Source organism: Lagenorhynchus albirostris, chromosome 9 (genome assembly GCF_949774975.1).
Source record: "Lagenorhynchus albirostris chromosome 9, mLagAlb1.1, whole genome shotgun sequence".
NCBI lineage: Eukaryota > Metazoa > Chordata > Mammalia > Artiodactyla > Delphinidae > Lagenorhynchus > Lagenorhynchus albirostris.
In genome coordinates this window covers 13,367,371-13,390,717 of record NC_083103.1, presented here as the reverse complement: position 1 = coordinate 13,390,717, position 23,347 = coordinate 13,367,371, and the positions used below count along the sequence as shown (strand labels likewise).

General features: G+C 40.5%; 1 protein-coding gene across 4 annotated transcripts in view; it reads right to left on the bottom strand.

Moving 5' to 3' along the window:
- The window catches only part of CKAP5 (cytoskeleton associated protein 5), a 107,812-nt gene extending 84,879 nt beyond the window's left edge, over positions 1-22,933 (bottom strand). For 2 of the 4 annotated variants that reach the window (XM_060159255.1, XM_060159257.1), the window contains exon 1: positions 22,883-22,924. The gene's annotated coding sequence lies outside the window, so the exon portion shown is untranslated. Of the gene's footprint in view, positions 1-22,882 lie in introns of all 4 variants that reach the window. The other 2 variants (XM_060159258.1, XM_060159256.1) reach the window with 2 other exon arrangements.
- Positions 22,934-23,347: the final 414 nt, after the last annotated feature.

Here is a 23,347-nt window from a genome sequence, read left to right as displayed (position 1 = left end):
TGAATGGATAAGCAAAATGTGGTATACACATACAAAAGAATATCATTCAGCTTAAAAAGGACAGAAATTCGGACATGCTATAACCTGAGTGAACCTTGAAGACGTTATGTTAAGTGAAATTAAGCCAGCCACAAAGAGACAAACAGTGTATGATTCCACTTATATCAAGTACTTAGAGTAGTCAAAATCATAGAGATAGAAGGTAGAATGATTGTTGCCAGCAGATGGATGGAGAAGGGTAATGACGGGTTACTGTTGAATGGGTGTAAAATTTCAGTTCTACAAGATGAAAAGAATTATGGAGATGGATGGTGGTAGCTACACAACATTACAAATGCATTTAATGCCACTGAGTTGTATATTTAAAAATGCTTAAGATGGTGAATTTTACGTTATGTGTACACACACAAAAGAAGTGAAGTACTGATACATGCTGCAACATGGATGAACCTTGAAAACATTATATTAAGTGAAAGAAGTCAGTTGCAAAGGACCACTTATTATATAATTCCATTTATATAAAATGTCCAGAATAGGCAAATCTATAGAGACAGAAAGTAGATGAGAGGTTGCCTATGACTGGGGTGTTTGGGGATATTAGAAGGGTGTTAAGGAGTGCGGGGTTTCTTTTTGGGGTAATGAAAGTGTTCTAAAATTGACTGTTAGTGATGGCTGCACAAATCTATGAATATACTGAAAGTCAGTGAATTGTACACTTTAAATGGGTGAATGGTACGTAAATTATGTATCTCATTAAAACTGTTAAAAAAACAAACTAACAAAGTTTACTAACAGAAGTCCTTAGGAGATAAGAGTGATTTGTTAAAGTTGCCAATCATTTTACATGTGAATGGGCTGGGTGTAAAATAATAGGATCTAACACTAAGGAGTTACTCCATTCCAATTTTACCTAAAGCATTCATTTGATGAATTTCCCTATGGGTAAACCATGACTCAAGGAGTTCACAGGAGTAAAAGTAGATGTCTAAACAAATAACCATAATACAAAATGTATTATATGTGGAAAGTGCCCTAAGCAAGAGACAAATAAGGGTTAAGGGAGTTCAAAGACAGGATCAACCGCCAGTGAGCAAGGGATGGTCAGTGAAAAATCTCATAGAAAGGATGACATCTGAGCTCAGTGATAAATGATAGGTAGATTTAAAAAAATAAAAACAAAAACAAAAACAAAACCAGGAGTGGAGAAGAGATATTTTAGGCTGAGAAAACAAGAAAGGCAAAGTCTTGGAAGTAGAAAAGTACTAAGCATGTTTAGGGAACACTAAATGGCTCCATTTATTAAGTATAAGACCAGAAAGACAGACTAGGGTCAAATCATGTATAATCTTGAATATTAAGCTAAACAGCAGAGGATGCTGATGACCTGAAGCAGGGCAATGACATGATCCTAATTACTTTAGAAAGATAAATCTATGCAGAATGAATTGGAAGGGAGAGAAAGTAGAGTCCTGATAGGAAATTACTGCAGTACTCGAGGACAAAGATAAATAGAAGTCAGACTCCTAGGAATGGAAAGGATGAGCAGAGGAGACTGAAGGGAATTACATTAAAGAAGGAGAATCAATAAGCCTTAGCAACTAAGGATGTAGGAGACCTAGTAGGAGGCTCCAGTCTACATGACTTGGAGAACAGTGGTGCTAATGACAGAAAAATCTCAGAAGAAAGTTCTGAGTTGTTTGTTTTGGGGGAGTGGAGGAGAGGTTAAGAATATGATGAGTTTGGTTTTAGACTTGAGAAATATGATCTTCAAGTGGCTGGAAATGTGGGACCAGGAATGAACAGAGGGTTCTGGATTTTATAAACATATAAACATTCTATAAACATAGATGTATGAAACCAAGTCTTCATTACATAGCAAGGTTTGATGCTTTAAGAGTAAATAAAATTGCCAACAAAGAGAAGCATTAATAAAATTAATTTGACCTATATATGATGCTTGCTATGGTTCAGTCTAGTCAATACTACAAATACTCAGAAATTTCAAATTATTCGGCAATCTCAGGATTGCCTGAGATTGCCTAGCCTAAAACAGAGGAAAAGGCAAGGGAGTCAGCTAAAATATATCTGTTCCACGGAAATATTATCATTTTATACCACGGCTGTATCTAAAATGTCTTCCAAAGAGCTCAAGTACCATAAAGTCCACACTACTGCTGAAGAAGGTTTAGATGTAATTATTTATTTTTAGACCAAAGGTTAAGAAATGTTTCCAAAGACATACATAAAGACACAACTTGGAGTAAACTCTGAACTCAGAATAAATTTCAGTTTAGTGTTCAATATTTAAGTGTGCATAATGTACTATCATTAACATATAGACCCCTGCAATCTATGCATTTTCTCATTCATCAACCAGCTAAAAGTAAGGCACAGGGAGATTAAGTCATCAGTAATGTTAGAGTTGGGCTAGAACCTTTGTCTCCTATCTCTCAGTCCACCCACCACTCTTCCCCATCACTCAAGGGTCCATGTGTAGTGTCCTTTTACTTTAAATTCCTGTACCACGACATCTTATAAAAATAGTTATACAGCTACTAAACATACTGTTTTAGCTTTCTAAAGCTAAAAGAAGAAGAAGCTATGACAGTAAAACTATTTTATGGCTAATTCTCAAGCTCTTGACCTTCAAAAGCTCTTCACTATCACAACACAAGAGATCTAGATCTGATTACCATTCCTGGACTCTCACTTCTGGCTAAGGAAATGCTACTGCAGAAGCACAGAATGAGTCTGAGGGAAGTTTGAGGAAAAATTCTGCCCACTCAAAAAGCAAACCCTGGGCTTCCCTGGTGGCGCAGTGGTTTAGAGTCCGCCTGCCGATGCAGGGGACACGGGTTCGTGCTCCGGTCCGGGAGGATCCCGCATGCCGCGGAGAGGCTGGGCCCGTGAGCCATGGCCGCTGGGCCTGTGCATCCGGAGCCTGTGCTCCGCGGCGGGAGAGGCCACAGCAGTGACAGGCCCGCGTACCGCAAAAAAAAAAAAAAGAAAAAAGAAAAAGCAAACCCTTTGAACGACCAATAAAGAATGATGTAAATTTGCTCAAAAAAGGAAATAATTAGAAAACAAGGATAAGACAAAATACACATACATGCCCAGAAATCTTTACTCAATCTATGTCTAAGAAGGCCAACTGGATTAAAGAAGCATAGCAATTATGTAACTGTCACAGAAAACTTTAAATTTTATTACTTGGCTAAGCGAGACAAAATCTCATCACTTAAGTAGCCAGTAACAAAAATGACAAGCCTTTCCCTCTAATTTAAAAAAATCTCACTACCTCCAGGTAATTCTCATTAACAACGACAAGTGTTATCCTCTTGTAGTATTCTGCATTATCAGGGGGCCAGAAATGCGAACTGCTCCTCTAGTAGGTTATCTCAACAAACTTGGGTGGGCTTACTGTACTAGTCCTGGGATGGTGGCCTCCCACCAGTTCCTTCAGAGAGGGGTAAAGAGCTGACTCTTTCACACGGTGCTATTCTTATCAGTGGGAAAGAGGGTTAACTGACTCTCCCTAATAGATGATCACCGTCAGTGTCTTCAAAAGGGGGACTCTAGTAACACAGGCCTCTGGGGAGACACAGAGCTAAACCCGGCTGTGAATTAGGTCAACTTTCAGAGTTACTGCTCAATTGTACCAAGGTAGCTGAAAATCTAATGCTTACTCATCCCAAAGCTACCCAGGTCTCCAAATGCCAGGCTAAGGACCCAAGGCCCAGGGCACTAGATCCAGCTCCACCCATCTAGCTTAGTTGGATTATACAGGGTAAAAGCAATCCTCGCCTCACTCCAAGTAGGAACCAGGCTGGGGCAAAGCTAGGTTCTGGGCACCGCTCAACCACTGCATATCCAGACCAGCACCCTAGGGCCGCTGTCACCACCCAGAAGTAGAGCAGATGCCCCAGGCTTTAGCTCATTGCAGCCGGCATTGTTTACGCTCTTTCGCCGCCTTAGCCTCTGATAGGCCAGGAAAGTCCCCTGTACAGTCCACCAGGACTTCCGGCATGGGCACGGGATGCTTGACCCTAGCCCGCAGTTTGACACTTACGCTCCCCAGGCAGGGAGAGGTCGGGGCCCTACGGTCCGAGGCAGAATCTGCAGGAATACCGGACGGGCGGGGGCGGTGGTGGCATTGGTGCCGAGGCCGCTGAGAAACGCCTCCTCGGGGGCGGGGCCCAGAGCTCACTGTCAGAGTGCCCGCCCCACCTCGCCCCCGCCCCAGCACACACTGACGGCTTAAAGGGGCCGCAGCGTGCCTTTGCTCAGAGGTCTGCAGGACCCAGGGCGCTCCTTCCAGCCCAGAGGGCTTCCAAGGCAAGAGGTGAATGGAGGCCCAGCTAGGGAAACTCCACCGCAGCTGGGTGGGGACCTCTTTTTTTGTGGCAACACAGATAATGTTCCAGAAACAAAGGAGGTGACCTGTTCTTACTATCACAATCCTAATTCCTCCTCCAGGGGCGAAAAAAAGTTGCTGCAGGAAACAGTCAAAGCATCAGGGTAAACATATAGCCCCCATTATGTAAGTGGCTTCTTCCATTAACTTCAGCGGTTAGTGTTTTTCAAATGGCAACTCAAAGGCACAGAAAAGAATTCTGACAGCCTGCACTGCTTCACCTCACCCTCTCAGTGACTTCTTTCTCTTCTGTACAACATGAGGAATCCTAGACAACGATAGAAGACGGAAGTAGGGGGCAAAATAGAAAAATAACATTCTCCTTCTTGTGAGTAAAATGTGATCTTTGAAACATTGGCCAAGAATTCACTACAAGTCTATGTAGATAAAGAAATCTTGCGTGCAAATACAATTGTGATGTGCAGCCATCTAATGTAATATGAAGAGTTCTTGTGAAAAATTGTAGGAGAAACTGGATTAATATCTCAGGGAGTTAAGTAATGGTCTCTGAGGTCTCCACAGGTCATTAATGAATTTTAAGTTTCTTTTCATAGGAGGAATTTTTCCTCAATCTCAGATTATAAGGTTTGTATGCATTCTGTGTCTCCTTTATAACTGTCAGGAAAGAAATTTATGTGGTTATTAAGCTGGTGTTACCTTCATCTAATCTTGATGAATAAACATACCTTATTAAAACCGTAAGCCACCACCAAACCTCTATGGGAATCAATTTAGTAAAGCTAAAGACCATTTACAAGTGCCCTAACATCTTCTATCCCAAAAAGGGGTTCAAGAGGAAATTTAGATTCCAAAGAACAGGCCCAAAGACTACTCTAATATGGAGCAGACCCAGATTACCCTTATTCTGAAGGTCTTAGAAAATTCTAGGCTAAGGTTATCATGAAGAGATACTGATTCAGATTAGAATAGTCTGATTTTGAACTGCCAAAAAAATCTCATTTTAAAGTGCATTTAACTGTGAATGATACTTTTGAATTAAGTAATTAAGACCTTCTTTCATTCTGTCTGTATCAAGCTTATCACACTGCTCTGAGAGTAACAGTTTGTAGATCAGCCTTCCCATTAGATTGTGAGCACCTCAAGGGCAAGGGTTGGAATGTAGCTCACTCATCTTTTTTCTGTGTGATACCAAATGAATACTCGATAAATAATTAACACAAAAGGTATGACCAACACTTATTTTGACACAGGAGTCCAGATAACTTCAATAAGCATACTGCAGTGAGTATATGTGCGCATGCACACACACAAATGGATAATACCCAGTGCTGTGTTTATTAGTGAATTAAGAATTTAGAGAGAAAAAAATCCATTTACTGTACAGCTCAGTACAATCAGATTTATATCTTTTGCCCCAAAGCAAAGACATTTTATATAAATATTCCTAAGTAATACTTAGATATCTTACCAAATATCACAGCCCAAACACAGCCCATCTTATTTTGGTTACTGTATCCTTTTCTTTACTATACCATGAAGAGACTCAACTGGACATGTAAAACCTTCATAATTCAACAAATTACCAGATAGAAGTATTCTCCTTAACAGGGCAAAGTTGAAACTGTTTAGGAAATGATTTAGCAAATATTATATATGGAAGAAAACATGGGAAAATGATAATTCATATATTAGAAAGGTGGCATTTCTTGTGCTTTTAAAAAATCCTTCTTCATTGTAATGTTTTTCCTGCAACAAATCAAGCAGAGATAAGAAAAATATTTATTGTACACATAGCCAGAGCAAGGGGGAAAGAAGTTTTAAGCATTAACTGGAATTCCTTATTAGATCATATTCAGTGAAGGAAAGAGGCCAAGTTAGAGATTAAGAGCATGGACTCTGGGGCCAGAATGCTTAGTTCAAATCTGGTTGTGCCGTTTATTAGCTGTGTGGTTTTAGACAACTCCTACCTCTCTGTGCTTCTGTTTTCTATTTGTAAAATGAGGAATTTTTTCACCTTATTGGGTTATTAGGAGAATTAAATGAGTTAAGTTTATTATATTTGTAAAGTGCCTAGAATTAATTGCTATACATTAAGTATTTGGTAAATAAAATACATAACGCTCAACAAATACTGTCTGCCTTTTCTGTTACATTCCTTTTAAAACTAAAATGAAAACGTATAGCAGCGTCCCCCCCTCCCCCAACTGCTCCTAGTTACCTGTGTTCTCATCTGTCAGAAGTAGTGTTAACTGAGGATCAGAGGGAGAAGAGGTCCCCCAATCTAAGAACTTTTAAGTCAGGTTTACTGAGGTATAACTTACATATACTAAAATAAACTTAAAAATTTTTTTTATTGGAGTATAGTTCATTTACAAAGTTGTGTTAGTTTAAACAACTCCACTTACAATAGCATTGAAAAGAACAAAATATTTGGGAATAAATCTAACCAAGGAGATGAAAGACTTGTACACTGAAAACTACAGAACAATGCTGAAAGAAATTAAAGAAGACACAAATAAATGAAAAGACATCCCATACCCATGGATTGGAAGACTTAGTATTATTAAGATTCCATATATCAGAAAATAATCTATAGATTCAACACAATCTCTCTCAAAATTCCAACAGCATTTTTTTTGTAGAAATAGAAAAATTAATCCTAAAATTCATATGGAATCTCAAAGGACCCTGAATAGTCAAAACACTTTTGAAAAAAAAATGTTGCAGGGCTCTCTTCTTGATTCCAAAACACATTAAAAAGCCACAATGATCAAAACAGTGTGGTAGTGGCATAAAGACAAACAGACCAATGGAACAGAATAGAGAACCCAAAAATAATCCCTTGCGTTTAGGGTAAAATGATCTATGACAAGGGTGCCAAGACCATTCAAAGGGGAAAGGATGGTCTCTTCAACAAATGGTGACTGGAAAAACTGGATAGCTACATGCAAAAGAATGAAGTTGGACGTTTACCTTACACCATACATAAAAATTAATAGGACAATGGGGACTATATCAAACTTAAAAACTTTTGTGTATCAAAGGACACAATAAACAGAGTGAAAAGATAACCTACAGAAGGGAAGAAAATATTTATAAATCATTTATCTGATAAGGGGTTAATATCCAGAGAATATCAAGAACTCCCACAACAGAACCCTCCCGCACTGTTGGTGGGAATGTAAATTGATACAGCCACTACAGAGGACAGTATGGAGGTTCCTTAAAAAACTAAAAATAGAACTACCATATGACCCAGCAAACCCACTACTGGGCAAATACCCTGAGAAACCCATAATTCAAAAAGAGTCATGTACCACAATGTTCACTGCAGCAGTATTTACAATAGCCAGAACATGGAAGCAACCTAAGTGTCCATCGACAGATGAATGGATAAAGAAGACGTGGCAGGGCTTCCCTGGTGGCGCAGTGGTTAAGAATCTGCCTGCCAATGCAGGGGACACGGGTTCGAGCCCTGGTCTGGGAAGATCCCACATGCCGTGGAGCAACTAAGCCCGTGAGCCACAACTACTGAGCCTCCGCGTCTGGAGCCTGTGCTCCACAATGGGAGAGGCTGACAGTGAAAGGCCCGCGCACCATGATGAAGATTGGCCCGCGCACTGCGATGAAGAGCGGCCCCCGCTCACCGCAACTGGAGAAAGCCCACACACAGAAACGAAGACCCAACACAGCCAAAAATAAATAAATAAATTGAGGGGGGGAGACGTGGCACATATATACAATGGAATATTACTCAGCCATAAAAAGAAACGAACTTGTTATTTGTAGTGAGGTGGATGGACCTAGAGTCCATCATACAGAGTGAAGTTAAGTCAGAAAGAGAAAAACAAATACCGTATGCTAACACATATATATAGAATCGTAAAAGAAAAATGGTCTGATGAACCTAGGGGCAGGACAGGAATAAAGACACAAACGTAGAGAACGGACTTGAGGACATGGGGAGGGGGAAGGGTAAGCTGGGACAAAGTGAGAGCGTAGCACTGACATATACACACTACCAAATGTAAAATAGATAGCTAGAGGGAAGCAGCTGCATGGCACAGGGAGATCAGCTCGGTGCTTTGCGACCACCTAGAGGGGTGGGATAAGGAGGGTGGGAGGGAGACACAAGAGGGAGGGGATATGGGGATATACGTATGCATATAGTTGATTCACTGTGTTATATAGCAGAAACTAACACAACATGTAAAACAATTATACTCCAATAAAGATGTTAAAAAAAAGAACTCCCAAAACAACAAAACTCCAAATAACCCAATTAAAAATGGGCAAAAGACTTGAATAGACGTGTCTACAAAGATGATATACAAATGGCCAACGATCATAGGAAAAGATGCTCAACATCACTAATCATCAGAGAAACACAAGTCAAAACCACAATGAGATATCCCTCACACCCATTAGAATGGTTACTATCAAATAAACAAACCAATTTAAAAAAAAAAAACAGAAAATAACAAACGTTGGCAAGAATGTAGAGAAACTGCAACACTTGTACACTGTTGGTGGGATTGTAAAATGGTGCAACTGCTATGGAAAACAGTATGGAGTAACCTCAAAAACAGTATGGAGTAACCTCAAAAAAAGTAAAAATAGAATACCATATTACCATATGATCCAGCAATTCCACTTCTAAGTGTATGTATGAGTGTGTGTATATATATATCCAAAAGAATTGAAAGCTGGGGCTCAGATTTGTACATCCATGTTCAAAGTAGTAGAAGCAACCCAAATGTCCACAGAAAAATGAATGAATGGATAAGCAAAATGTGGTAAATACATACAATGGAATAGTAGTCTTAAAAAGGAAGGAAATCCGGTTACACGCTACAATATGGATAAACTTTGAGGATATCATGCTAAGTGAAATAAGCAAGTCACAAAAAGACAAATATTATATGATTCCACTTACATGAGGTATCCAAACTATTAAATTAGCAACAGAAAGTAGAATGGTGGTTATTAGGGGCTGGGGGAAGGAGGAAAAGGAAAGTTGTTTAATGGGTACAGTGTATCAGATTTGCAAGATGAAAAAGGTTTTGAGATGTGTTTCACCACAATGTGAATGTAGTTAATTTAAAATGATTACGATGGTAATTATTTTGTTACATGCTTTTTTTTTAAGCTGCAATTAAAAAAAAGTGAGATATTTGTCTATTCAATAAAATGCTCTATAGGTATTTAAAGAAAAAAAAAGACAAAGAAGACTAAAGAAGATATTTAAATACTGATGCGGAAGAAATCTATTATTAAGTTTTAAAAAGAAATTTGGAGATAGCCTATGAAGTCTAATTCCTTTTTTTGTGTTTAGTAAAAATAAAAAAGAGGGTCATACACACTGGTGGTAGGCTGATAATGACCCCCAAAGATATTGGGCTGTAATCCCTGAAAACTTTAAATGTTTTATGTGGAAAAAGGGTCTTTGCAGATGTGATTAAATTAAGGATATTGAGATGGGGAGATCATCCTGGATTATCTGGGTGAGCCTGAATGCAATCACATGTACCCTTATGAGAGGGTAACAGAGGGAAATCTGACACACACAGACAAGAAGGCGATGTGAAGATGGAGAAGAGCAAGATCAGAAGAGGCTGGAGTGATGCAACACAAGCCAAGGGATACCAAGAGACGCCAGAAGCTGAAGAGGCAAGGAAGCAGTGCTTCCCCAGGGCCTCTGGAGAAGTATGGCTTTGCCTCAATATTAGCCTCCAGTAAGACTCACCCTAAATTTTTTAAAAAATTCTTATTGAAATATTGTTGATTTACAATGTTGTGGTAGTTTCAGGCGTGCAGCAAAGTGATTCAGATATACATACATACACACACACACACACACACACACACATATGTATTTTAAGATTCTTTTCCATTATAGGTTATTACAAGATACTGAGTGTAGTTCCCTGTGCAGTAGGTCCTTGTTGGTTATCTCTTTTATATATACAGTAGTGTGTATATTTTAATCCTAAACTCCTACTCACCCTAAATTTTGGGCTCTGGACTCCAGAAATGTGAGAGAATAAATTACTGTTGTTTTAAGCCACCAAATTTGTGGTCATTTGTTTCAGCAGTCATAGAAAACTAATACAACATTGTACATGTTTGAAAGCACATAAAACTTTTCTGGATGGATCCATAGAAAACTTAAGTATGACCACTTTAAAAGAGTAGCTAAAGGGACTAGCTAAAGAATTTTTACTTCTCACTTTAATACCCAGCCATGTCTTTTTTCTTTTTTTTTTTTTGCGGTACGCGGGCCTCTCACTGTTGTGGCCTCTCCCGTTGCAGGGCACAGACTCCGGACATGCAGGCTCAGCGGCCATGGCTCACGGGCCTAGCCACGAACCTGTGTCCCCTGCATCGGCAGGCGGACTCTCAACCACTGCGCCACCAGGGAAGCCCTCTTTTTTCTTTTTTAAACAACAAGTTTCAATATTTTCTATCATAATGCTTTTAAAAGCTCTAAAATTTTATAATTCCAGCCTGGCACCTTGAGGATGGATCTGTCTATACTCATCCCATAAGCCTCAATTCTTCCCCTTAACATTTTTTGGACACCATATCTCCTTTGAAAGAAAGATGTGAATCTTTTTTTTTTAAAAATAAATTTATTTTTTTATTTTTGGCTGCATTTTGTCTTCGTCACTACACACGGACTTTCCCTAGTTGTGGCGAGCAGGGGCCTACTCTTCATTGTGGAGCATGGGCTCTAGGCACACGGGCTTCAGTAGTTGTGGCATGTGGGCTCAGCAGCTGTGGCTCGTGGGCTCTAGAGCGCAAGCTCAGTAGTTGTGGCGCATGGGCTTAGTTGCTCCATGGCATGTGAGATCTTCCCAGACCAGGGCTCGAACCCGTGTCCCCTGCATTGGCAGGAGGCTTCTTCACCACTGAACCACCAGGGAAGCCCCCTGAATCTTATTTATTACCCCAGCATCCAGCAGAGTGCTTCGTCCTCTAACACATAATTCCTAAAATAGCACAATTTCATCAAATCATAGAAGTCTTAAATATACAATAAATGTGTTCTTTGAGTTTATAAATAAAATATTGTATGTTGAATGCGTATTTCAAATGTGAAAGGGAAACATGATATATTTAATGGAATTCTAAAGTAAACCCACTTTCAAAGTGAAAAATTAAGTAATAGATTTCAAAAAATTTATAAGATTTTTGTCACTTTTTTTAGTACCTATTTTTTGATTATAAAATCCATTAAAAGAGGGAAATTTTAATTTTAGAATCATTTGGTAAAGTCATGGCAGAACAGTTGCTTGTAATAAATCTTATTACAGAGCACTCTAGTCAAAATTAAATTCAATCTAAATTGTTGTGTTGGGCGCTGGAGTTAGATCTGAGTTCTAAAGCTTGCTTTGTCACACACTAGCTGAGCCTCAGTTTCATTATCCGTCGTAACAGTACCATCTTCATGTGGTTCCTTATTTAATACACACTTCTGGAGCATTCATTATGTGCCAGGCACTATTCTAAGCACTTCACATATACTAACTCATTTAATTCTCATAACTCTGAGATTGATATTAGCCCCATTTTACAGACAAGAAAACTGAGGCATAGAGGTTAACTAACTTGCCTAAGGTGATTCAACTAACTGTAATGGTGAACTGTTGAAGTGAAAATGAGATTTCTGCTTTATACCTGTTAAGAATCCCCGCAAATACCCATATTATCCCCCTGTCCCACAGGTACACTTAGTATGTAGCTAAGTACCTAATACAGAGTAGCATCTCATGATCTGACACTATTCTGTATTAGGCACTTATCTACTTACTGAGTATGGGAAGTGAAATACAGTAGCCCAGGGGCAATACTATGAGGGTGTAACAGAGGTACTTAACCTGGACTGGAGGGTCAGGGAAGGTCTCCTTGAGAAAGTGATATTTAGGCTGAGAACTAAAGGAAATTAATATGGATTAGCCAGGCATAGGCATAATGACTAGATTTAATAAGAGATTGTTTCAGGCATGTGTGTGAAAAGCTTGAAAGAGCTAGGCAAGATAAAGAACAGAACTGCAACTCATGTGGCCAAAACAGGAGTTGAGAGAAAGGGCAGACTGAAAAGGGCCAGATCATACAAAGCCAGTGACTTTATGCAAGGAAGTAGTACTAACAGATGGCACGGAAACATCAAGCACTCAAGAAACAGTGGCTATCCTTGTGTTATTTTTATAAGCATCATCCCAGAGTTATCTAGAGATTTTAGAAAGACTTCAGACTTAACCAAACCCACATTTCAGTCCTCTGGTTCAAGAAAGGCCTAAGTTAGCTTAGAGCTCTTGGGACCAAGTAAGGCAAGTCTCCTCTGATCTAAAACAAACCATTTCATTGGGTGTATAAGCAATCTATTCCTTTTTATCCTATAGAAAGCAAATTTACTACTAGTTAAACAAGTAAATGTCATTTTATAATACTCAAGGGGACTGTCCATATTTTGTTTGGAGGAATCCCCCATATTAAACATAGCTCAAAATAAGTGGGCAGTCCTCTAAAGCATAAAAAAACTGTTTTCCCTTACTGCCCAGAGATTTCTGATATGGGATCTGGTCTTTACTCCCAAATGAAGAACTCATGCTAGTTCTAGACTAGGCGTTTTTCATGAGACTTTCTTTTTTAAAAGGAATGTATCACATAAGAAAAAGGACCAGAAGAAAAGTGTGTAATTAGAGTACTGAAAAAAATTCCTAAAATCTAAAAATGAGAGACTTCATATTTTAAGTGAATAAGGACATGAAATGATTTAAAAAAAGACACTGCAAAAAAATACATAAAAGAAGTAAAACAGCAAAACAAATTAAGAGAAAGAGATGTTCTAGACAGCCAAGTTTGCCAGGTATCAGAGGTTTACCCCTGAAACACCAATTATTATTATTATTTTTTTTTTTTGCGATATGCAGGCCTCTCACTGTTGTGGCCTCTCCCGTTGCGGAGCACAGGCTCCGGATGCGCAGGCTCAGCGGCCATGGCTCACGGGCCCAGCCGCTCCACGCCATATGGGATCTTCCCAGACCGGGGCACGAAACTGCGTTCCCTGCATCGACAGGCAGGCTCTAAACCACTGCGCCACCAGGGAAGTCCCAACATCAATTATTTTATGTAACTTTTTTCCATGTAAAATAAATCTAAGAAAATACATAAGCCTCCCAGTCTTCTTAAACAAAGTAGACTGATAATTATTTAAACTTTTCAGGATAATCCATTTGAGCAATCAATGTAGCAAAACCCTCAAGATGTACTGCCAAAGAGGTATGAGGGACTCTTGCATCAAAACCAAATGGTTCCAATATGGCTTTTTTGAATTTTAATGTTTTACGTTCTGTAGCTTTCCTTCCTCAAACTTTGTGATCAAACTAACACTTTAGCTTAGAGCAGTGCTGCCTAATTTTAGCTCTTGATTTAAAGACCCAAGCAGGGGGACTTCCCTGGTTGCACAGTGGTTAAGAATCCGCCTGCCAATGCAGGGGACATGGGTTCGAGCCCTGGTCCGGGAAGATCCCACATGCTGCGGAGCAACTAAGCCCATGCGCCACAACTAATGAGCCTGCGTGCTGCAACTACTGAAGCCCGCGAGCCTAGAGCCTGTGCTCCGCAACAAGAGAAGCCACCGCAATGAGAATTCCACATGCCGCAACCAGAGAAAGCCTGCGCACAGCAACGAAGACCCAATGCAGCCAAAAATGAAAGGAAGGAAGGAAGGAAGGAAGGAGGAAGGAAGGAAGGAAGGAAGGAAGGAAGGAAGGAAAGAAGGAAGGAAGGAAAGAGAAAGAAAGAGAGAAAGAGACAGAGAGAGAGAGGGAAAGAAAGAAAGAAAGAAAGAAAGAGAAAGAAAGAAAACCAAGCAGAGTGAAACTGTGCATAAAGAGGGAGTAGGATCTACTTGAAGGAAGTCAATAAAATTTAGACTGCAGAAAATACTTTTTTGGTTTATTTCCTGGTATTTAACTTGCAGATAAATAAAACACTACTTTTAAGCCTTATGCTTGAAAAAAGAAAAAAGACAACTGCATTAAATGAATGAATTTTATTTCAAGAAATACTTGAGACTACTCAACTTTTTTCTCATCTTTATAGAAAGAATTTAAGTCGCTTTAATTAATAACCTCTAAGGGACTTCCCTGGTGGCACAGTGGTTAAGAATTGCCTGCCAGGGGCTTCCCTGGTGGCGCAGTGGTTGAGAGTCTGCCTGCTGATGCAGGGGAGGTGGGTTCGTGCCCTGGTCCGGGAAGATCCCACATGCCGCGGAGCGGCTGGGCCCGTGAGCCAATGCAGGGGACACGGGTTCAATTCCTGGTCCGGGAAGACCCCCACATGCCACAGAGCAATTAAGCCTGTGTGCCACAACTATTGAGCCTGAGCTCTAGAGCCCGCGAGCCACAACTACTGAGCCCATGTGTCACAACTACTGAAGCCCATGCACCTAGAGCCCGTGCTCTGCAACAAGAGAAGCCATCACAATGAGAAGCCTGCGTACCGCAAGGAGGAGCCCCCGCTTGCCGCAACTAGAGAAAACCTGCGTGCAGCAACGAAGACCCAGTGCAGCCAAAAATAAATAAATAAATAAATTTATTTTTAAAAAATTTAAAAATAACCTCTAAGAAATATAATCAAGATATCAAAGAATTAAGTTTCTAATCTCTTCATAAAATAATAAAAATTATGTCTGAAGAGACAGGAGGTCACCAAGGCATATCTGACATCGTATCTATGCCAAAAATGTCTGGCCATTCCAACTGAGTCAGAATTTACTTTGAATGCATCTCTGAACAAAGATCATATTCTAGGAATAAACAATTGCTGTTACCAAGTAAGGGAAAACAATGTTTTCTGTGGTACTTAAAAAGAGTTATGGGGGACTTCACTGGTGGCGCAGTGGTTAAGAATCCGCCTGCCAGTGAAGGGGACACGGGTTCAAGCCCTGATCCAGGAAGACCCCACATGCTGCGGAGCAACTGAGCCCGTGTGCCACAACTACTAAGTCTGCGCTCTAGAGCCCGCGAGCCACAACTACTGAAGCCCGTATGCCTAGAGCCCGTGCTCCACAACAAGAGAAGCCACCGCAGTGAGAAGCCCACACACCGCAACGAAGAGTAGCCCCTGCTTGCTGCAACTAGAGAAAGCCCACACGCAGCAATAAAGATCCAACGCAGCCAAAAATAAATAAATTTATTAAAAATTAAACAAAAAGAGTTCTTGGGAGAGAAGTTAGACCTCAGTAAAAAGCATACCACAAAGAGGACATGTGTTTGGGACATAAGTTTCCTCTGAAAGTTGGTGAGACCTGTATGAATTCATGTTTAGCTTAATGTAAATACAGATGGAAATATATAAAACAACTGTATGTATATGCATATAAATGACTTAGTATACATACATACCTACCTCTGTTTCCTGAGAGGGCCTACGAACAATGACACCCTAGCAATAAGCACACCTAATATCCAGATCTCGGCTTCTAAATACCACTGTCCCATAAAAGGAACCACAGCTGATTCTAGGGCTGGGACAGGGAAAATATAAGATGGGTCTGGAGCATCTTGTTGTACAGAAAGGAAATGCTCAAAAAGAAAAAATGGATAGGAGCATGTCAAAGGAACACAGGAGGAGCCAACCTGAAAGCTGCAACAATTTGAGCAAAAATAAATAACAAAGAATCAGTTTTTAAAACAGATATTCATACTGATATAGATAAATGGTTAAACAGAAAAATAAATGGGAGAAAACAGACAAATCTTCATTACAAATTTCCAAATAATCTATGTAGATACTCTTCCTTTCAGGAAGTAGAATTTAAGCCCCCCACCCACTTTGAGGATGGGCTAGACTCAGTCACTCACCTCCAAAGAACAGGCATAGGGACTTCCCTGGTGGTCCAGCGGTTAAGACTCTGTGCTTCCACTGAAGGGGGCACAGGTTTGATTCCTGGTTGGGGAACTAAGATCCTGCATGCTGCATGGTGTGACCAAAAATAAATAAGTAAACAACAACAAAACTTAAAAAAAAAAAGAATAAGTATAGAAAGGGAACAGTACTACTACTTAACCTGGCAAACACTACCATAACCAAGTGTTCAAGGTTAACATCATCAGTGATGTCATGTGGATATCGCATATTTCCTGATAGGAAATGATAGTATTCTGTAACATTCTTTCCAAAAACACATAACCCTTGTCTAATAATGAAAAAAAATCAGACACACCCTAAGGAAGAACATTCCAGAAAATAACTGACTAGTACTCAAAATTGTCAAGACCATGAAGACAAGGAAAGACTGAGAAACTGTCAAAGACCAGAGGAGACTCAGAGGGATGACAAGTAAAGGCAACAGGCTACCCTGGACTGGATCCTGAAACAGAAAGGTGATATAAATAGAAAACTACAGCTATCCCAACAAAATCTGGAGTTCAGTTAAAACTAATGCATCAATGTTGGTTTCTTCATTTTGACAAATGTATCATGTAAGATGTTAACAACAGAGGACACTGGGTGAGAGGTATATAGAATTCTATATCTTTGCAACTTTTCTGTAAATTGAAAATTATTACAAAATAAAAAGGTTATTTTTTAAGTTTCCTCTCAAAAAAAAAAACAAACCCCTATTATTTATCTTCAAAAAAGTCATGTCTTGAAAAACAAAATTTAAAAAAAGTGGGAGGGCTTCCCTGGTGGCACAGTGGTTAAGAATCTGCCTGCCAATGCAGGGGACACGGGTTCGAGCCCTGGTCTGGGAAGATCTCACATGCCACAGAGCAACTAAGCCCGTGCACCACAACTACTGAGCCAGCACTCTAGAGCCCATGAGCCACAACTACTGAGACCGCATGCCACAACTACTAAAGCCCGCGTGCCTAGAGCCTGTGCTACGCGACAAGAGAATCCACGGCGATGAGAAGCCTGCGCGCTGCAACGAAGAGGAGCCCCCGCTCGCCGCCACTAGAGAAAGCCCGCGTGTAGCAATGAAGACCCAACACAGCCAAAAATAAATAATAAATAAATTCTTAAAAAAAAAAAAACCCTAAGTCTCAGAAGCTTTCTAAATAACCTAGCTGAAAAAAAGTCAGATTTCTGAAAAAGATTCAGGAAATCTCTCTTAAAAAAAACGAAAAGTGGGATACCTCACACCTACTAGAATGGCTAAAATCCAAAAAAAACTGATGAAACTAAATGCTGACAAGATGTGAAGCAAAAAGAACCCTCATTCACTGCTGGTGGAAATACAAAATGGTACAGCCACTTTTGAAGAGAGTTTGGCAGTTCCTTACAAAGCTGAACATTGTCTCACCATATGATCCAGCAATCACACTTGTAGGTATTTACCCAGTAGAACTAAAAATTTATGTCCACACACACAAAAATGTTTATAGCAGCTTTGTTCGTAATTGTCAAAAACTAGAAATGACCTACATATCCTTCAATTAGGTGAATGGATAAACAAACTGTGGTACATCCATACAATGAAATCTTATTCAGCAATAAAAAAGAAATGAGCTATCAAGCCAAGAAAAGACATGGAAGAACCTTACATAGATACTCCTAAGTGAAAGAAGCCAGTCTGAAAAGGGTACATAGTGTATGATCCAATTATATTACATTCTGGAAGAGGAAAAAACTATGGAGACAGTAAAAAGATCAGTGGTTGCAAGGGGGTGGGCAAGGGAGAAAAGAATGAATAGGTGAATTACAGGAGATTTTTAGGGCAGTGAAACTATTCTTTACGATACTGTAATGGTGGATAAATAACATGAATGTCAAAACCTACAGAAGTTTACAACATAAAGAGTAAACTTTAATGCATGCTAATTTAAAAAAGTCATTTAGGAGACTGGGGATCCCATAAAAGAATGCAGACTTGTGACAAGAGAATCTAACTATCTTACAAATGTGTGAAACCACCTCACTGAAGTGGGTGGGGAAAAAGAACTGACCTAGGTAACTTCAGAAATGAATGGAGTCTGAAAACTAAAGGCAAAAGGAACTGCATATAAGCACTGTACTTCTAGTTAATAAAGTTTCCTATGGGAGTGTGAATTAACGATTCAGATATTGCTATACATGCATACTGGAACTGAACAATTAAGTAAATGGATGATGGAAGCCAAGTTTCTCACTGCTGAAGTGGAAATTCAGATCAACAAGGGGGAGGAGGCTAGAATGATCTGTATGGTAATGGATTAGACTTGGAGATATCAGTAAGAACTCATATTTAACTTAACATAGATACAGATGGTGACATATAGAAATATCTATAGATATGTCTATATACACCAGGTTAGCACATACATCTATATTTCTTTGTTCTGTTAGCTGAGAGGGCCCCCAAAAAATGACACCCCAGTAGCAATGAGAACACTTACTGCCCAGATCTTGGTTTTTATTACCATTCTCCAGTAAAAGGTGCCAGGGCTTCTTGGAGAAATGGCTAATTCTAGAACTGTGACACAAAATATACAAGATGAGCCTAGAGCACCTTATAGTGCCAGAAAGTAGGGAAGTGCTCAAATATAACTAAATAAAAACAGCACGCGCACACACACACACACACACACGCACACAGATGTGGGAATGTTAAAGGGGCACAGGAGTCAACAGAAAGAACTCTCAATGGATAAAGGTGTAACAATTTCAGCAACAAAATAAAGTAGTACTGGACTATAACTCAAAGTATAATATATCCTTCAGTTCATACTGATATAAATGTTTGACTAATTAAATTAATAAATGGGGAGAGAGAGACAAATGTCCCATGCAGAAGAAATTCAAATAAATTATATAGATATTCCACCCCAAGTACAGGGAGCACAACTCCTCTCTCCGTAAGTGAGCTGTACATAATTACTTCCTTCCAAAGAGCACAGTATGAAAAGAGTAAAGAAACCTGACAAACACTACTTCAGCCATATGATCAAATCAATATCAACAGTCACAAATCATGTTGATGTGATAAATATGGCATTCTCTCTGTGATCTTCCACCCGAAAACTCATAACCCCAGTCTAATCATGAGAAAAACATCAGATAAATTCCAATACAGGAACATTCCACTATACCTGACCAGTACCCCTAAAAACTTCTACAGATTTGAAAGTTTTTAAAAATAGGGGGAAAAAAAGTGGGAGGAGGAAGCCAGATCTGCCTTCTCTGCCAGTCAACACAAACAAAAAGCTATCGTTTTTCCATGATTCTTAGTTGAAGACTTTCCAAATCAATCTGCTAAGATATTGCTCACATCCAAAGACACTGTAACACAGCCAACTGGTTAGTTATATATTGTCTTTATCACTTCATTACATGGAGAAAACTATGCCAGTTTTGGCCAACTTTGTTCAGCAAATATTTTCTGACCACCTTATTTGACCCAGCACTGCTTGAGTCATTGAGGTAACCTCACAGATGAAAAAAAAAAAACCCCAAAACCTATGCTCCCCTGCTCTGCTTTCATTTCTGTGAGGAAATCAGACAATATACAAGCAAACAATAAATGGCCTATCATATAGCAATAAACGCTATGAAGTTTAAAAAGAAAAGAAAAAAAAGAAAGTGAGGTAAACATGACCAAGAGGGCTACTCTAATTGGAGCTTAGAAAACGCCTCTTTAAGGAGATGACCTTTGAGTTGCAAACTGAGTGAAGCCTATATACAAAGACAGGCTTGAGGTAGGGGTAGAGCAGGTGGGAAGTCCCAGGCAGAGAGAACAAACACAAAGGCCAAAACGAAATTAAGTTTAGGACTTCCCTGGTGGCGCAGTGGTTGGGAGTCTGCCTGCCAATGCACAGTACACAGCTTCGAGCCCTACTCCGGGAAGATCCCACATGCTACGGAGCAACTAAGCCTGTGCGCCACAACTACTGAGCCTGCAAGCCACAACTACTGAGCCCACGTGCCACAACTACTGAAGCCTGCATGCCTAGAGCCGGTACTCCACAACAAGAGAAGCCACCGCCATGAGAAGCCCGCACACCGCAACGAAGAGTAGCCCCCCATTCACCACAAATAGAGAAAGCCCACGCGCAGCAACGAAGACCTAACACAGCCAAAAATAAATAAAATTAATTAATTTTAAAAAAGAATAAGTTTAATGTGTTTGAGATAAACAAGCAGTCAAGGCAACTGCCCTAACAGAAAAAAGCTAAGTAACATATTCTGAACTCTACAGGTAATATGCATTTAAAATTAATTAAAATTAAAAAAAAATCTCAAACCTCTCCAACATTGATCACCAGGAATCCATCAATCATAATGAGATCCAGATCTCAATTTTATGCCCCCACTTAGTCCCCCTCCCACTGTCACAGCTGTCCATCTCCCATATGGTAAATACTGTATTTTGAACTGCTCCACCTTCCCTCTAAAACCCACCATGCCTATGGTTCATATTTCATTATGTCTGTGACAGAAGTTTAAAAAAGGAGGGGGTGAGGGGAGATTCTACCCAGAAAATGATCCTGGATTCTCCCTAACAGATCTCATTACTTCACATAGAACAACCAGAGGTTACGAGCAAAGGCCCTGAAGACACACTAACTTGGGTTCAAACTGAGGTTCTATCAGTTGTATGATTTTGAGCAAGCTGCGTAACCTTTCTAAGACTCAGTTTCCTCATTTGTAAAAAGTTGTGAGAATAAAAAAAGATAAAACGTGGCACCTAGTGAATATTCAATAAATGTTAACTAATGCTGGTAAAAGTATTTGAGCATTTATTTTGTTCAAGGACTAGAGCTAGCCAGAGGGATTATATAGAAACTACAATTTGCTACAGCAAATTGTTTGAGAGATAAAACTGTCAAACTCCCTTAGGTCAGGGGCTTTGTCTTTTTCTGGTTCACTAGTGTATTCCCAGAATCTAGAACAATGTTTAACACACGGTAGGCATCAATCTCAGTATTTGTTGAATGAATGAATGAGACTCTATTAAGTCAAAGGAGCATAAAAGAGTATGGCTTTGCTCCAATATGAAGAAAAGTTTTCGTTCCTCATCAAGATTTTTAACAATAACCTAAGACACTGTTAAATGTTTATTATTTTTAATTGCCTCCCCAAAACCTAGGACAGTGTTCAAAATACTAAGGTACTCAAATTTATTGCAGTTAAAACTCTGCTGCTAAAATTAAGCTGTCTGTTAAAATTTTTAAAGTAACACGTTATATAGTATATTGTTAAGGAGTATCTTTGCTTGCCATTGCCTGAGTGAACAAACTTTAAAAACTTGTGTAAAATTTTTTTCTCATGAGTTTACCAACTAGGTTTAATTTATCCTGGCAAAATATATTGATTTCACCTTTCTCTATATCATTTTATAAAAACAACATTACATTTTATCCAGTCACTTAAGTCCAAATCTTTTATGATTTCTTAAAAGTTTAAAAAGATTGTTAGCTTAATTTATCAGCTCTTTAGGTCAAAGAAGGACTTTTCAGGGTGATAAAAATGGAGATAGGAGGAGTTCACCTCTCTCAAAATGAGTTTTCAATTACTATAATTATGCATAAAATAAGACAGGGAGCATTTCTGGGCCACGATTTGAAGCCTTAATTCCCCTAAGAATTAAACTGGAGCCATGCATAAATTTGGGGCAAGTTCTGCAAAAACCTCTTCATCCTCTATTGATGCTGAATGAAAAACTCATTGTTAAGATTCATCAACACGAATATATTTTCTAACACACAGCAGCCACTCTGGCAACACGACTTTCACCGTTTTCTCTCCCAGAAACAAAACGCCTGCATTTAAATCCAGCCCGACAATTACCACCATTGCAGGGTAGCTATCTCAACCGCCGGAGTGGTAAGAGCTAAAAAGCAAGAATCTAGTTTACCAAGCCCTCACCCTAAAGTAGCAAGGCCTGCTTCACCTACACTGCTGGCTATTGTATTGGTCCCCCAAATCTTCAGAGCTGGAAAGATACCTTAACTCTACTGACACCTTCTGAGAGAGAAAACCAGGCGGAAGGGCGGAGCGGTATGATCCGAATCGTTTAAATCGCAGCAAGCCGGTGGGGAGCCAGGTGCGCGGGCAGGCCGCGGTACCACTGTCCTTGTCACGCTCTGAGGCGACCAGGCCCTTCACGACCACCACAGCCCTCGGAGGCTCTTACTCATTCATTCATTTGACAATTACGCGAGGGGCGCCGTAGCCGGGCCGGCTCGCAGGCCCCCGCCCCAGTACCCAAACACCCTGAGCCGCCAGGCACGGCCCTGCGCCGCACGCGTCCCCAGGACGCTACCGCCCGAACCCCGTCGCGGCACGCTCTGGTCACCCAGATCCCAGCCCCGGCCTCCGCCTCACACAAGCGCCCACGCCCCTCGTCCTCCCAGCCGCGAGTCCCACGGCCTCCGCCCCGCTTCGCCGCCTCAGACCCGCCGGGTTCGTGGGGCGAGGGAGGCGCGCGTCCGCGGAGGCTCCCCGCCCGGGGTTCAGGGCCGCTACGCGCGTGCGACTCGTGAACTCAAGGGCCTAGGCGGGTGGGCCACTCACCTCCGCTGGGTCAGAACCGAGGGTCTGCTCTAAGCCGTTTGAAACCGCTTGGGCCGCCGCACACCCCGCAGTGTCCTCGTTGTTTATTGGTCCTCGGCGGACCGCCCATCGCCCTTCTTATTGGTCCATTTGAAAGAACTATGGGCACGCGCCGCCCTCAGCCTTAAAGGGGCCACGCGCAGCCGTGTTTCCCTTGGAACCCGGCGCTGCTTGGTCCGGTGGGGAGAGGGTCGCCGGAGCGAAAGATGCAGAAAACCCCGAAAAGAAGCGCGAAAGGTCTGTGGAGAGTTGGGCATCTCCGGCTGTCAGCAGGTTTGCTTTATTTAATTACAGATATTTAAACTACTGTCAACACTTGGCAATTTTTTATGAGTCATTTCATTCACCAAATATTGATTGCGCAGCTAAGTGCGTGAGGAAAACCAGAGAGGCTGCTGGATTATAGTGGAAGGAGGGTGAATGGAG